Below are 13,474 nucleotides of genomic sequence, written 5' to 3'. Positions count from 1 at the left end.
CGTCGACTACATAACACTTCACCATATTTGGGCCTAGAGGAAGGCATTGGGGAGTAGTAGGTAGATGATGGGTTGCTGGAGTGACAGAAGCTTAAACCCCCAGTCTATGCATTGCTTCGTAAGGGGCTGATTTGGATCCACTAGTTTAATGCTATGGTTAGACATTGTATTAATTCTTCTTTCATAGTTGCGGATGCTTGCGAGAGGGGTTAATCATAAGTGGGATGCTTGTCCAAGTAAGGGCAGTACCCAAGCGCCGGTCCACCCACATATCAAACTATCAAAGTAACGAACGCGAATCATATGAACATGATGAAACTAGCATGACAGAAATTCCCGTGTGTCCTCGGGAGCATTTTTCCTCTTATAAGACTTTGTTCAGGCTTGTCCCTTGCTACAAAAGGGATTGGGCCACTTGCTGCACCATTGATACTACTTGTTACTTGTTACTTTTCACTTGCTACGTTTCACCTCACTACACCATCACTTGTTACCGCTATTTTTAGTGCTTGCAGTTATTACCTTGTTGAAAACCGTTTATCATGGCCTTCTCCTCCTCGTTGGGTTCGACACTCTTACTTATCGAAAGGACTACGATTGATCCCCTATACTTGTGGGTCATCAGGGCCCTGTCTTCAAGAACAAGCCAAACACCAGGGGACATGGAGGTGTCAAAATCATGGACAAAGCTGTTGCTTATATGCTGAAAAAGAATTTGGAGGTTCCCAATACTTTCAAAGGTAAATCTTTTGCTGCTCTGTCCCCTAAAACTTTAATTGCTGATATAGATAAGGTAGATATTTGCATAGGTAGGAATGAAGAGGAACATGTAGATATTATTTCTGAAATGATTTATGAGGAGAAAGTTAAAGGTATTCAGTTTGCAGAGAACAACATTGAGATTGTTCTTCCTGATACCTTAGATGTGGAGGAAAATCTAGAGGTTAGTACTAAGGGACAAAAATTAGTTATTACATCAGATGACACTCCTGATGTAAAAATGAATAGTCCTAAAATTAAAACCAAGAGTAAGCCTTGTGGCTTGTCACATCCTTTTAAGATTAAATGATTGGGGCTTTTTGGAATGTTCGTGGTTTAGGTAAACCTGGGAAAATTCAGTACGTGTGTGATTTTCTGTAAAACAACAAGGTTGATTTTGTTGGTTTCTTTGAAACCAAGAAAGAGAGTATTTATGTAAGTACATTAAATAAGATTGTTGGGAGCAGAGAGTATACTTGGCACTCATTACCTGCAATTAACACATTAAGGGGGATCCTTGTGGGTCTTAATAAAAATCTGTTTGAGATCATTGGGATTGTGGATAAAAAATACTGATGTATTACTACACTTAAGGACATGAAAGATGGTTTTATTTGGCAATTTGTGGCAGTCTATGGCATATCATACAATGAGCTGAAGCTAGACTTTATAGCTGAGCTCCATGATGTGATGGCTGGGCTGTCTTACCCAGTTATTTTGGGGGGGGGGATTTTAATTTGGTCAGATCTATTACTGACAAGAATAATGGGGTAGTTAACCACCAGTTAGTATACTTGTTCAATGACTGGATTAATAAGTGGGCTTTAATGGAGATCAATGTGGCTAATACGTGTTATACGTGGAGCAATAATTAGGAAAATCCTATATTTGCAGCTATTGACAGGGTACTGGTTTCTACCTCTTGGGATGGGCATTTTCCCATGTCAGTGTTGTCTGCACTAGCAAGAGTGGGAAGTGACAACACCCCTCCGATCCTAGATGCTGGGGGTAGGAGGGTTACCTCCCCAAAACCTTTTGGATTTGAGAAATGGTGGATTGAGCAACCTGGGTTCAAAGAGTTAGTGACATGTATTTGGAATACCCCTGTTCAAGAGAGAGATCCAATAAATAGATGGATGAATAAAATTAGACTCCTTCGCAAAAAGATTAAAGGCTGGAGTATTAATATGGAGGCTGGTTTTAAGAAGAAAAAAGAGGGAGCTTATGCTCGAATACAATATTTTAGATGTGTTTCCAGAAAAAAACAGTTAAATGCAGGAGACAGAGATAGGCTTAATGCTATCAAATCAGAACTGGATCTTATCTGGAAACAAGAGGAAACTGCCTTGCGGCAGAGAGCGAGGGATCGTAACATTGTAGATGGGGACCGGAACAATGCTTATTTTCATGCGTTAGCTAATCATAGACATCGGAAAAACCATCTTTCAGTGTTGATTGGGGACAATGGCCCGGTTCGATCCACTAAAGGGATGTTAGAAGTAGCAACTTCCTTTTATAAAAAGCTTTTTAGCTTTGAACCAAAGCTTAATATTAATCTGGGGGCTTCCTTTTGGGAGGAGGAAGATTTGGTAACTGAGGAGGAGAATATTTCCCTCCAAAGAGATTTTTCTGAAGAGGAAATTAAAACTGCCATCTTTGGCAGTTATGCCAATGGTGCCCCTGGCCTAGATGGTCTCTCTTTCCTGTTTTATCAGTCATTCTGGGTGGTTATTAAAAAAGTCTTTATGGAATTAGTTAGAGACTTTGAGAGGGGTAAACTTGATATTCACAGTCTTAACTTTGCTCTGATTGTCCTCATCCCTAAGGAGCAAGATGCCAAGGATATGAAAAAAATTTAGACCCATTAGCTTAAGTAACTGTTGTGTTAAGATATTCTCTAAAGCTATGACCAATAGATTGGCACCTATTGGACATAGACTAATCTCCTCCAATCAAAGTGCCTTTATTAAGGGGAGATATATTTTGGAGAGTTGGTTATGGCTCATGAAGTGATTCATGAAGTTAAGAAATTTGGGACTCACGGCCTGGTTCTTAAACTTGATTATGAGATGGCTTATGATAGTGTAAATTGGGATTTTGTTTTTGATATGCTTCAATCGAGGGGTTTTGGAAATAGGTGGATTTCATGGATTAAAAGTATTATGATCAACAACACCTTTAGTGTTAAGATTAATGATACTGTGGACCTCATTTCCTTGGGGGTAAAGGGCTTAAGAAAGGGGACCCTTCCTCCCCGATGCCTTTTAATCTGGTTGCTGATGTGTTTACCAAGATGTTGCAAAAAGCTGCTGATCAGGGTTTGATTGCGGGGCTTTTGCCTCATATTATCCCTTGGGGGGGGGGTAATTAGTTTGCAATATGCATATGATACTATTCTCTTTTTAGAGAATTCTGTGGATAAAGCTAGATATTTTAAATGGCTGTTGTCTTGTTTTGAAAATCTCTCGGGGTTAAAAATTAACTTCCACAAGAGTGATCTTATGACCATTAATGTGGAAGAAGAGCTGGCTAAGGAGTTTGCACAGATATTCTGTTGTAAACTTGGGAAGTTTCCCATTAAATATCTGGGAGTCCCTCTTCACTATGATAATCTTAGGAGGGAAGATATCCATCCAATTATAGATAGGATTATTAAAAACCTGTCTCGTTGGATGGGGAGATTTCTTACTTACAAAGGGAAAATTGTTCTGCTTTGTGCATGTATAATTAACATTCCTGCTTACCTTATGTCTGTGATCAAATTTCCTAAGTGGGCAATTAATGCCATTAACACCCAAATGGCTCATTTCTTTTGGGGAGATTTAGAGGATCAACATAAATACCACTTAGCTAGGTGGGTGCAGATTACTAGGAAGAAATAGTATGGGGGTTTGGGGATCCCTAACCTGAAGGAGTTCAACATGGCCTTGTTGGCCTCGTGGGGGAAACGTTTTCTTGATGAATCTGAGAGGGATTGGAAGAAAATTATTAAATACAAATATATGCCTAACTCCAATAACATCCTATGGAGTGGGGGTAATAATGTCTTAGCCTTCTGGAAGAGTATTACCTGGGCTCTAAATGGAGCTAAAGTTTTCTATAAGTGGAAGTTAGGAAATGCTGAATCTATTAAGTTTTGGGAGGATGTGTGGGCTGGGGATTGTTCCCTTAAAACTCAGTTTTGGGGTTTGTATGATATTTGTAATCAGATTGATTGCACGGTAGCCCAGGTGTGGGATGGTAGTACCTTGAGGCTAAACTTCAAAAGGTGTGTGGATCAGGAAGGTCTCTCTCTCTCTCTGGAACCATCTGGTTGAGATGGTGAACCAGGAGAGGATGTCTAGTGATCCTGATATACCAATCTGGAGGTTAGAACCAAAAGGGGTTTACACAGTCAAATCCTTTTATAACCAGATTAATTTTTGGGGTGTGGTTTCTACTACATGGGACAGTCTCTGGAAAGTGGCGTGTCCTAAAAAAATCCATTTTTTCTATGGTTATGTGTTCATAACAAAGTTTTAACGAGGGATAATTTGGAGAAACGCAGACCTGTTGAGGATGATACCTGCCTTTTTTGTAGTTGTAAGGAGACAGTACAACATCTTTGCTTCGATTGCATAGTAGCTAAACAGCTGTGGGGTTTCCTATCAGAAACACTTGATAAACCAGAGATTTTAAATTTTGACGATATTATTGTGCTGTGGAAGAATCATAAGAATAATTGTGTGATTAACATGGTGATTGCTGCCTCCTTGTGGAGTATATGGAAACTTAGAAATGAGTTTTGTTTTCAGGGCCGAACCTGGAGAAGTGGAAAATGCATTCTTGCAAAGTTGGATATTTATCTCAACCAATGGAAAGTTTTGTTCTCCGGTGCTCAGGAAAATCTACTACTAAGCTTCATCAGGCAGCTGGACAAGAGGCATGGGGAACTTCTTTGGATTGCATGGAGGTGAACCTGGGAGAGGGACTAGGAAACCTAGCTTTTAAGTAAATAGTGGTTGTTGTTGATCTTGCGGGTTCATGTCTCTTTTAAGCTTTGTCTAGCATGAAAATGTTTGATGTCTTGTAATATTGTGGATCTTATGTTTTGGAGTATTGGCTGTAAAAGACTTGTGTTTGCTTCATTTTAATAAAGATGGGGCAGGGGGAAACCCCTTTCGTTCAAAAAAAAACTCTATAAATATATGTGTTGAACAATTAAAACAAAAGGGAAAAAACTTATTACAAAATAGGGAAAAAGAAATAGTAAAAATTAAAAAGAAATAAAAAAAAATAGAAAAAAAAAATTAAAACGAAAGGAAAAAACCAGAAAAGAAAAACAAAAAAGATAAATTTAAATGAAAGGAATGAAGAACAAAAAAATACGGAAGGAAAAAGGCGAAGAAAAGAAAAGAGAAAAAAATAAAAAAAAAGGAAAAAAAATAACCAGAAAAGAAAAACAAAAAACTAATAAAGAACAAAAAAAGCAACAACACATATCACGCACTTTCGTGAATTGGGTCGGCCCAATCCCGATAATCCTGTGCCACGTCAAAAATCCCTGTTTCGAAAAATGATCCAAACATTTGATTTAGACCGGGATTGCATAGTTAAGGGTACAATCGACCGGGATTTTGAATTCAGGATTCATTCCGCCGGACCTCTACCAATTCATGGTTTTAAATGGACTTTTTCCATGGAATATGACTCGACAAGTTTGCAAGAGCAAAGTTTGTCACTCTCCCTCACTGTGGACGAAGACGATCGGGTTGTACATATGCCCACACATGTTCATATAAGGGTGTGCCAGACCAATTGATGTTGCATCAGGGATTGCATCAGCACATCTCTAGTCAAATTTACCACATGTTTGCCCGTCAAATAAAATAAATTTTTGTCTCTTCTAAAGAAAAGCTTATGACTCATGCGACTCGTGGATAAACTTTCATGAAGTTGTGGAGTGGAGTGTGGACCAAGTTGTTGTCTCTATCATGTTAGGCCTTGTTTGTTTACAGGGACTAGACTAAAAAAAGCCCCTTTTAAAAAAAAATCTCTTTTAGTCCCTATGTAACAAAATGAGAAGGACTTTTTCTTAAGGTACTACAAAAAGACTCTATTGAAGGGATTTTTTTAGTCCCTGAGACTAAAAAAGGTCTAGTTCCTGGGAAACAAACACCCCCTTAGGATCGTCCTGGATTAGATAGGAATTATTTTCCTCTTATCTTTAAGAGGCTTCTTACCCTCGAGACTCAATACAAAACGCATCGATCCTCTCATCTGTTATCCTTTTATAGTTCGATCTCTTTATTTTGTAAAAAAAAGGATGATTATAGCCAAGTTTTGTACCCACAACCACAACTAATCATTGGAATGCAAATGATTTGTGTGTTGACTCAAGGAGCTTTCTTGCGGTGGACAACAAGTGTTGTGGTTAGTGGCATTCTTCTCTAACATCACGGTTTGTTGCGTCGGGGTCATGTACCCGCCACCGCCATCGACCTATGTATTGTCAGCCGCGTGCATAGCTAGCATGCTCATCTACAACACACTATACTTTTCCTGCTTCGCGGCTATGATATCCCATGTCATCCAGGCGTGGAACGTCACGCTCTCCATGTTAGCTTCCCTTTGTTGGGATGGTGGCTAGGTTCTTGTCACAGCTACGAATGTTGTAGTCATTTTTATTGGGGATGGCAGTCTTTAGTGCAGACTCTTACATAGCTTTGTTTTGTCTTTAGCGCTACTAAATCTGTTTCGTCATTAGGGCTGACCCTAGGCCATGATAAAGGTGCGGCCATGGATCCATGTCAATTAAGGGGCAAATAGATTATAGAAATATAATCTTAGAACCTAACATCAACACTAATAAATGGATAGGCAGGGGGCGTTGCCCCCCCCCCCCCCCCCTCCACGGTGTATTTATGCAATTTGTATTATAATTACATACACATTGTGTACTAAGACTTTGTTTGTGAATTGATTACAGAAATCGCAATCTGCAAGAATCGCTCACTCTCACCCGCTGAAACCTACCACTCCGTATTTGTTATGGAAATAGCACCATCCTCCAGTAATCAGCCGGCATCTACGATTGACGTCTGAAATAAACTCTCCCTCACTCGATTGTGTAGTGATCTTGTGTGATGTCAGTTGCCCTCAAGCTCCACGTCGACTGGTGCACAAGAGCGACCTTCAGACGCCGTATCCATTCCATCGACCGGCATGGCCGGCGCTGCGCCTCACGTCATGGTGCTGCCGTTCCCGGCGCAGGGCCACGTCATCCGCTCATGGAGCTGTCGCACCGCCTCGTCGACCACGGCTTCCAGGTCACCTTCGTCTGCACCGAGCCCGTCCACAAGCTAGTTCTCGACGCCCTGCGGTAGAACGGCCGCGGCGAGGCGTTGGACGGGATCCGCCTGGTCTTCATACCGGACGGCCTGGCCGGCGGCGATAACCGCAGGGACCTCTGCAAGTTTCTTGTCATAGGTAGGGACGTTGTAGTCGCTCTTATTGGGGGTGACAGTCTTTAGTGCAGTCTTTGTTATGCCATTAGCGCTACTAGATCTGCTTCGTCATACCCTTGGCCATGATAAAAGGTGCGGCCAGGGATCCATCTCAAATAATGGGCAAATAGATTAAAGAAATACAATTTTAGAACCTAACATCAACACTAATAAATGGAGAGGTGGGGGGCGTTGGCCCCCCTCCCCCCACCTCCGTGTTGTATTTATTCAATAGTTGTTTGAGATTGAGCATGTGTATCTTATAATTATTATTTGTATTATGTAATTACATATATGTTGTGTATTAAGACTTTCTTTGTGAATTGTTTTTTTTTATGTTTATGCCTTATTTTATAATGATTTTAATGATAGGCGTGTACCGGTGAAAGTATTTGTGTTACTCCGTTCTTGTTGTAGGTCAGTGTATCTCATTCGCACTAGCGCCTCTATGATAGTAGGGCCGGCCATGTTTGTCATCAAGAAAATATACTGCTAGGTAAACATAACACTCATGTAGTAAGTAAGCTATATCCATGATCAGTGCTTGGTGGTTACCCCAATAATCCACGGCTACACCTTTGTGTGATCATCTGTTGATATGTTAAAAGATGGATGGTCAACTAATATTGGAGTTATCTAATGTTGTAACCACCACAAGATTCGAATACAAAAGTCGGGCGGTCGCAAATGTAAGGTGATGGTTTGACCACCCATGCAGTAAATCATGCCTACAGTAAATCATGCCTACAGTACGAGAGAGTCAAGTCAAACGTGCAATAAACCAATAACACAGGAATTCTCAGTGCCATCAATGTATGATCATACTGAAACTGAATGTAGCTAAAATAGTCTATTTACAACTCGAGATAAAGATTATAAATCTTGTTTCTAACATGTGTACAAATATAAGTTTACTACTTAAGTTTTGCTAACATAATTGTTTTTCCAGATCTTCTAGTGCATAGTACTCCCTCCATCCCTAACTATAAGTCTTTTTACATATTTAATTAAAAGATTACATATGGGTATATATCAACATCTTTCAAAGTATAGATTCATTTATTTTGCTTTGTATTTAGTCTCTAAATAAAATATTTAGAAAGACTTATATTTAGAAACGAAGGAAGTACATGATTAAGTTGCTCCAAAGATATGCGCACAACGTTGAACTTGTTGTAATCAGATGGCTATTCCAGGCTCCATCGTACGGCTGCTGAGACAACAAATATTTTCAGATTTTCAGCCGATCGATTGTAGCGCTGCCCTTTTCTTTTGGTAAATATATATTTTAAACCTTGAACTTTTAGAGGCCGAACGAAATGAACTTCCAAATCAAAATTCCGGTCAATTGTACTCTAAATTATGGAATCCCAATCTAAATCAAATCTTCAGATCATTTCTTAAACGGATATTGCCGACATGGCAAAGGACGACCGAGATTGGGCTGGCCTAGATCACGGCAACGCGTGCTGCACATTATTTTGCTTCAGGTTTTTCGTTTGTTATCTTCTTCTTTTCTGATTTTTTTTCTTTCGTTTTTATTTGGATCGCGATAACATCCACACATGTGGGCGTTAAGAGGTCTTGCCACAAGCCTCGTGCGGTGTGCAAGAGAAACAGCCTGCATGCTTACATGTGGACAAAACAGCTAACGCCTACACGCCGGGCTCGTGCCTCACATCACGGCATGCATGTATGTTGGAATCTTTTTGCATTTCCAATTTTTAAAATGTTTTATCTTGTAAATGAAAAATCCGATTGAAGATTTGTTTTTATCATTAAATTCATCGCGAAGACATCTTTGAAACTAAATCTTAAATCAATATGTTTCGATGGCTTTTTTTGGTTAAAAGTTGCCATGCCTATTGCACATGAATTGCCATGGTGTTTACACTGAAATTACCATGATATGTTTTAGCTATTTTTTCTTCTACCTTTAAAACTAAATTTTGACATATTATAAAACAGGGAATGAAGAAACTAGACTTGTCATGAACCATAAACTAAAATTGCCATGGTGAAAAAATTAACAAGGTCAATTAATAAAAAATGAAGTAAAATGTAGTTGAAAATTTAGGGGTAGCTTTAAATCTAGAAAAATTAATAGGTAGAACATGTCATGATAACTTTAATGTAAACACTATAACAACTACAGTGTATACATTATTGCAACTTTTGATATATTCTTTTCATCAATCATGGTCAAAATTTAAATTTGCCATGATCTATAAATTTGCCATGATGGATTACTAAAAATTGCCACGATCCATGCACTAAATTATCGTGGTTAATTACTAAAAATTACCATTGGTAATTAATAAAAATTTCTGTAAAAAGTAGTTGAAAATTTAACGATATATTTAAATCTAGAAAAAAAATAGATAGAACATGTCATGATAACTGTAGTGTAAACACTATGGCAACTACAATATAATATCATGACAACTTTTATCCGATTTTTTTTCATCGAAACATATCAACATGAGATCTAGTTTTGAAGATCTATTCGAGACGGATATAATGGTGAAAACGGATTTTTAATTGGATTTTTAAATTAGACGATAAAACATTTTTAAGCCGAAAACAAAAAAGGATTCCTGCTCACGAAGAAACGAACATGCGGACGAAGTGGTTAAATGCCCACACAGCAGCCCAACCGTAGGTGACATAGAAAATCTGACAAAACTTACGAGAATTCATGCAAGCACAAACGAACACTGATCCATGCATGTGGGCGAGATGCAAACGCCCACACGTATGGGCATTATCTTTTCTCTTTTATATTTTATTTTCTGTTTCAATTTATATTTTTATATGTGATTCCTACTAATATTAGTGGTTTTGATGGTCCAGTTTGCCATGTAGAGGATGTCTTAGTTTTTTCACTTACGGTACCATGGCTTCGGCCATGGCCGCGCAGGCCAGGCCGCCGACTAGTTCGCCTACAACAGCTTCGCGGGCGCCAACCTCACGCTCGAAGGCATGGCCGCCGTGGAGCCGAACGACCTGCTGGCGCTCAGAGCATCTCCAACAGGCGCTCAAAAACTGCTTCGCACGTTAAAAGATTCGTTTTTTGGGCGCCGGACTGCTCCAACAGAAGCTGCAAAACGCTGCGCGCGCTAAAAACTTCTAGGCGCGCGCTTAAAAACGCTACAGCACACAGCATATTTGATGCGCCGGCTTGCGCACGCACCAAACTCTGAGCGGCTGCAGATGGGACCGCTGGATCGGACTGGATTGGGTGCCGCACTAGCGCGCGTCTGTTGGAGATGCTTCGGTCCCCGCGTTTCAAAACTGCTACAGTGACGTGCTAAAAATTATTGGGTGCGGATTTTTTACGCTGCCGTTGAAGATGCTCTCAGCAACGGGACGAGCCAGGCGGTCGTCCACGCGTTCCACACGACGCCGCTCTGCATGCACAACGGTGACGTGCAGTCCTTTTCGGTCGCCTTCGTCTTCGCAATCATCTCCAACTTTACCGTGCTCAGCAACAACGACATAGCGTTCGGTGTCGCACCCACTGGTGGAGCGTTGGCGGGACAAAGGAGGGTCCTGGCCCCCCTTGCATGACGAAGATCGCAAGGATAAGCTTGTATTAGTGCTAAACCCCTGCTAATCTCCCGGCTTCTCTATTCTACCTATCCTTTTTGGGTCCTTCTTCAATTTGGTTCACGCTTTGCCACCCAGCACCAGGCTCTCCACCTTCAACGCCGACCAGTATCTCGATCGGCTTCCTCAACGTCACCGACAACGGCGTCTGTGCCGTCGAGCTCACACCATGTTCATCCCGGAGTTCCAGGATATGAACATCAACCACGTCGGCGTCGACCTCAACAGCCTGCGCTCCGTGCAGAACCACTCCGCCGGGTGGTACGACGACGCCACGGGTGTGTTCAAAAACCTCAACCTCATCAGCCGCTAGCCCATGCAGGTCTGGGTGGACTACGACGGTGCCACCACCCCGGCTCGATGTCGCCATGGCGCCCCTCATCTCCGCGCCCGTCAACCTCTCGGCAGTCGTCACCGACACGGCGTACGTCGGGTTCTTGGCGACCACGGGCGTCATCTTCAGTGGACCGCTCCAGCACGAAGTAGTGTGTGCGCCCTTTAGAAAAAAAAATGAATGAAATTTTTTAATCGGACCGGCCTACTAGACGAATCCTAGTTGACAAGATGACAGGGTTTGATTTAGACCAGAATTGCATAATTCAGGGTGTAATCGCACCGAGATTTCGACTCGGGGATTTTCATCCAACCAATACAAGTTTAAGGTTTAAATTAGACTTTTTCTTTTTCTTTATGGGACTGCTAGGCGTCCAATGGTGGATTTGCAGTAATCATCCGCCATCCGATTAGCTGTCTAATGTACGCACCGTCCGATCACCAGCTCACCTCCGTCCATCATAAAAAATCCTGAAACAATGCGTTTCAGTTGCAGAAACAAGCACGCTGCTATGCGTCCGGCTGACGGGTTAAAAAATGGCTGACTGATCTTTTGCAACATATATTATGTTGTAATTTCTTTTTAAAATAGAGAGCATGTTGCGAAAACGTCCATAGATTTTTATGCAATAGAATTTGTTATAAAATATTTTCTGCAATAAGGATCGCGTTGCGAAAACACCTGTAATTTTTTTTGTAACATAGGTTGTGTTACGGAATGTTTTTTGCAACATTGGTTGTGTCGCAGGATATTTTTTGCAATAAAGTTCTTGTCGCAAATTTCTTCGCAACAGAGATTCTGTTTCAATTATTTTGTGAAACATATCTAATGTTGCAAAAACTTGTGTAAGTTGCTATCGTCGTTCCAAAAGCTTGAGATTAAGGGCGGTGTTGCAGGAGCATGAAATGTACTCCTTCCGTTTCAGTTTATAAGTTCGGCACGTATATCTAGGTTGTCAATTTGACCAACTTAATAAAAGACATATATTATAAAAAAAAACTTATAATGATATAATTTTTATGTTAAACAATATATTTATATAAATTAAATTGACGACCTAGATACATGTGCACACCTTATAAACTGTGATGGAGGGAGTAGTGCTGTTTCATTATTGGAGTTGCTGGAACAATGAAAGCACTGAGGGATTAGGGAAGAGATAAGATAAGAAAAAAAACACGTGAAGTATTTAAGGTGATGGATGACCAAGTTGAATGTGCCGATTGATGAGAAACGTTTCCCTTTCTTTATCCTCTCATGTGTGCAAGAGGTTGGTGGAATGGTGGTTGTGTGTGAGTTGCTCACTCGACGGCTTTTCTATGGCCGTCGGCGTAGTTTGGCCTTCGGCGTTTTTGTTCACGAGACGGTCGCAACGGCGTCGTTACTGTGTCGGTCGTGCAACGAAGTGACGCCTGGCCGTCGACATAGATGTGCCACGTGTCGGCTATCGGGCATCTGGGCCACATATATAAGCCGTCGGTCTGGCGATCGGCATAGATTTAGCGCTACGTCGAAGACCTAACCGCCGGCATAGCCGTGTATCAGGAGGGCCGAGCAGCTGCCACGTGTCCACTATGCCGACGGCCTAACCGTATACATACTTGCTGACCAGAACCAGAAAAAAATTAGCCAAAAAGGCTACCTATTTACAAATGTTTATACAGACATGATTCTACCCCATGGATTTGCAAACACATACCATAAATTCTGTGATTTGTTTTCAAAATGATGAAATTTGTCAAATTTGATAAACTTATTTTAAATTCAATGAACTTCCTAAACAATTTGGTAAACTTTTTTTCTATTTCGATGAACTTATTTCAAATTCAATGAGCCTTTTAAAAAATTTGATGAATCTTTTTTCAATTTTGGTGGACATATTTCAAATTCAATAAACTTTTTAAAATTTTGGATGTACCTTTTTTTAATTTCGATGAAATTATTTCAATTTTTTTTAAATTTGATGAACTTTTAAATATTTTTATGAACTATTTTAAAAAAACATGATGAACTATTTTCAACTCGAATGAACTTTCTTCGAAATTCATGAACTACTTTTCAGAATTGATGAACATTTTTCAAATTTAACGAACATGTTTTAATAATTTGTGAACCTTTTTCAAAATAGATAAATTTTTTAAAATTCGATGATCTCTTTTTCAAAAATTGGTGAACGTTTTTCAATATTAATTAAATTTATTATATTTGTGAACCATTCTTTAAAATTGATGGCAAATTGATGACCATTTTAAAATGCATGATCGTTTAGCTCATGGTTGTTTTGACT

Source organism: Hordeum vulgare, chromosome 5H, assembly GCF_904849725.1.
Source record: "Hordeum vulgare subsp. vulgare chromosome 5H, MorexV3_pseudomolecules_assembly, whole genome shotgun sequence".
Classification (NCBI taxonomy): domain Eukaryota; kingdom Viridiplantae; phylum Streptophyta; class Magnoliopsida; order Poales; family Poaceae; genus Hordeum; species Hordeum vulgare.
Note: the sequence above shows the minus strand (reverse complement) of the source record.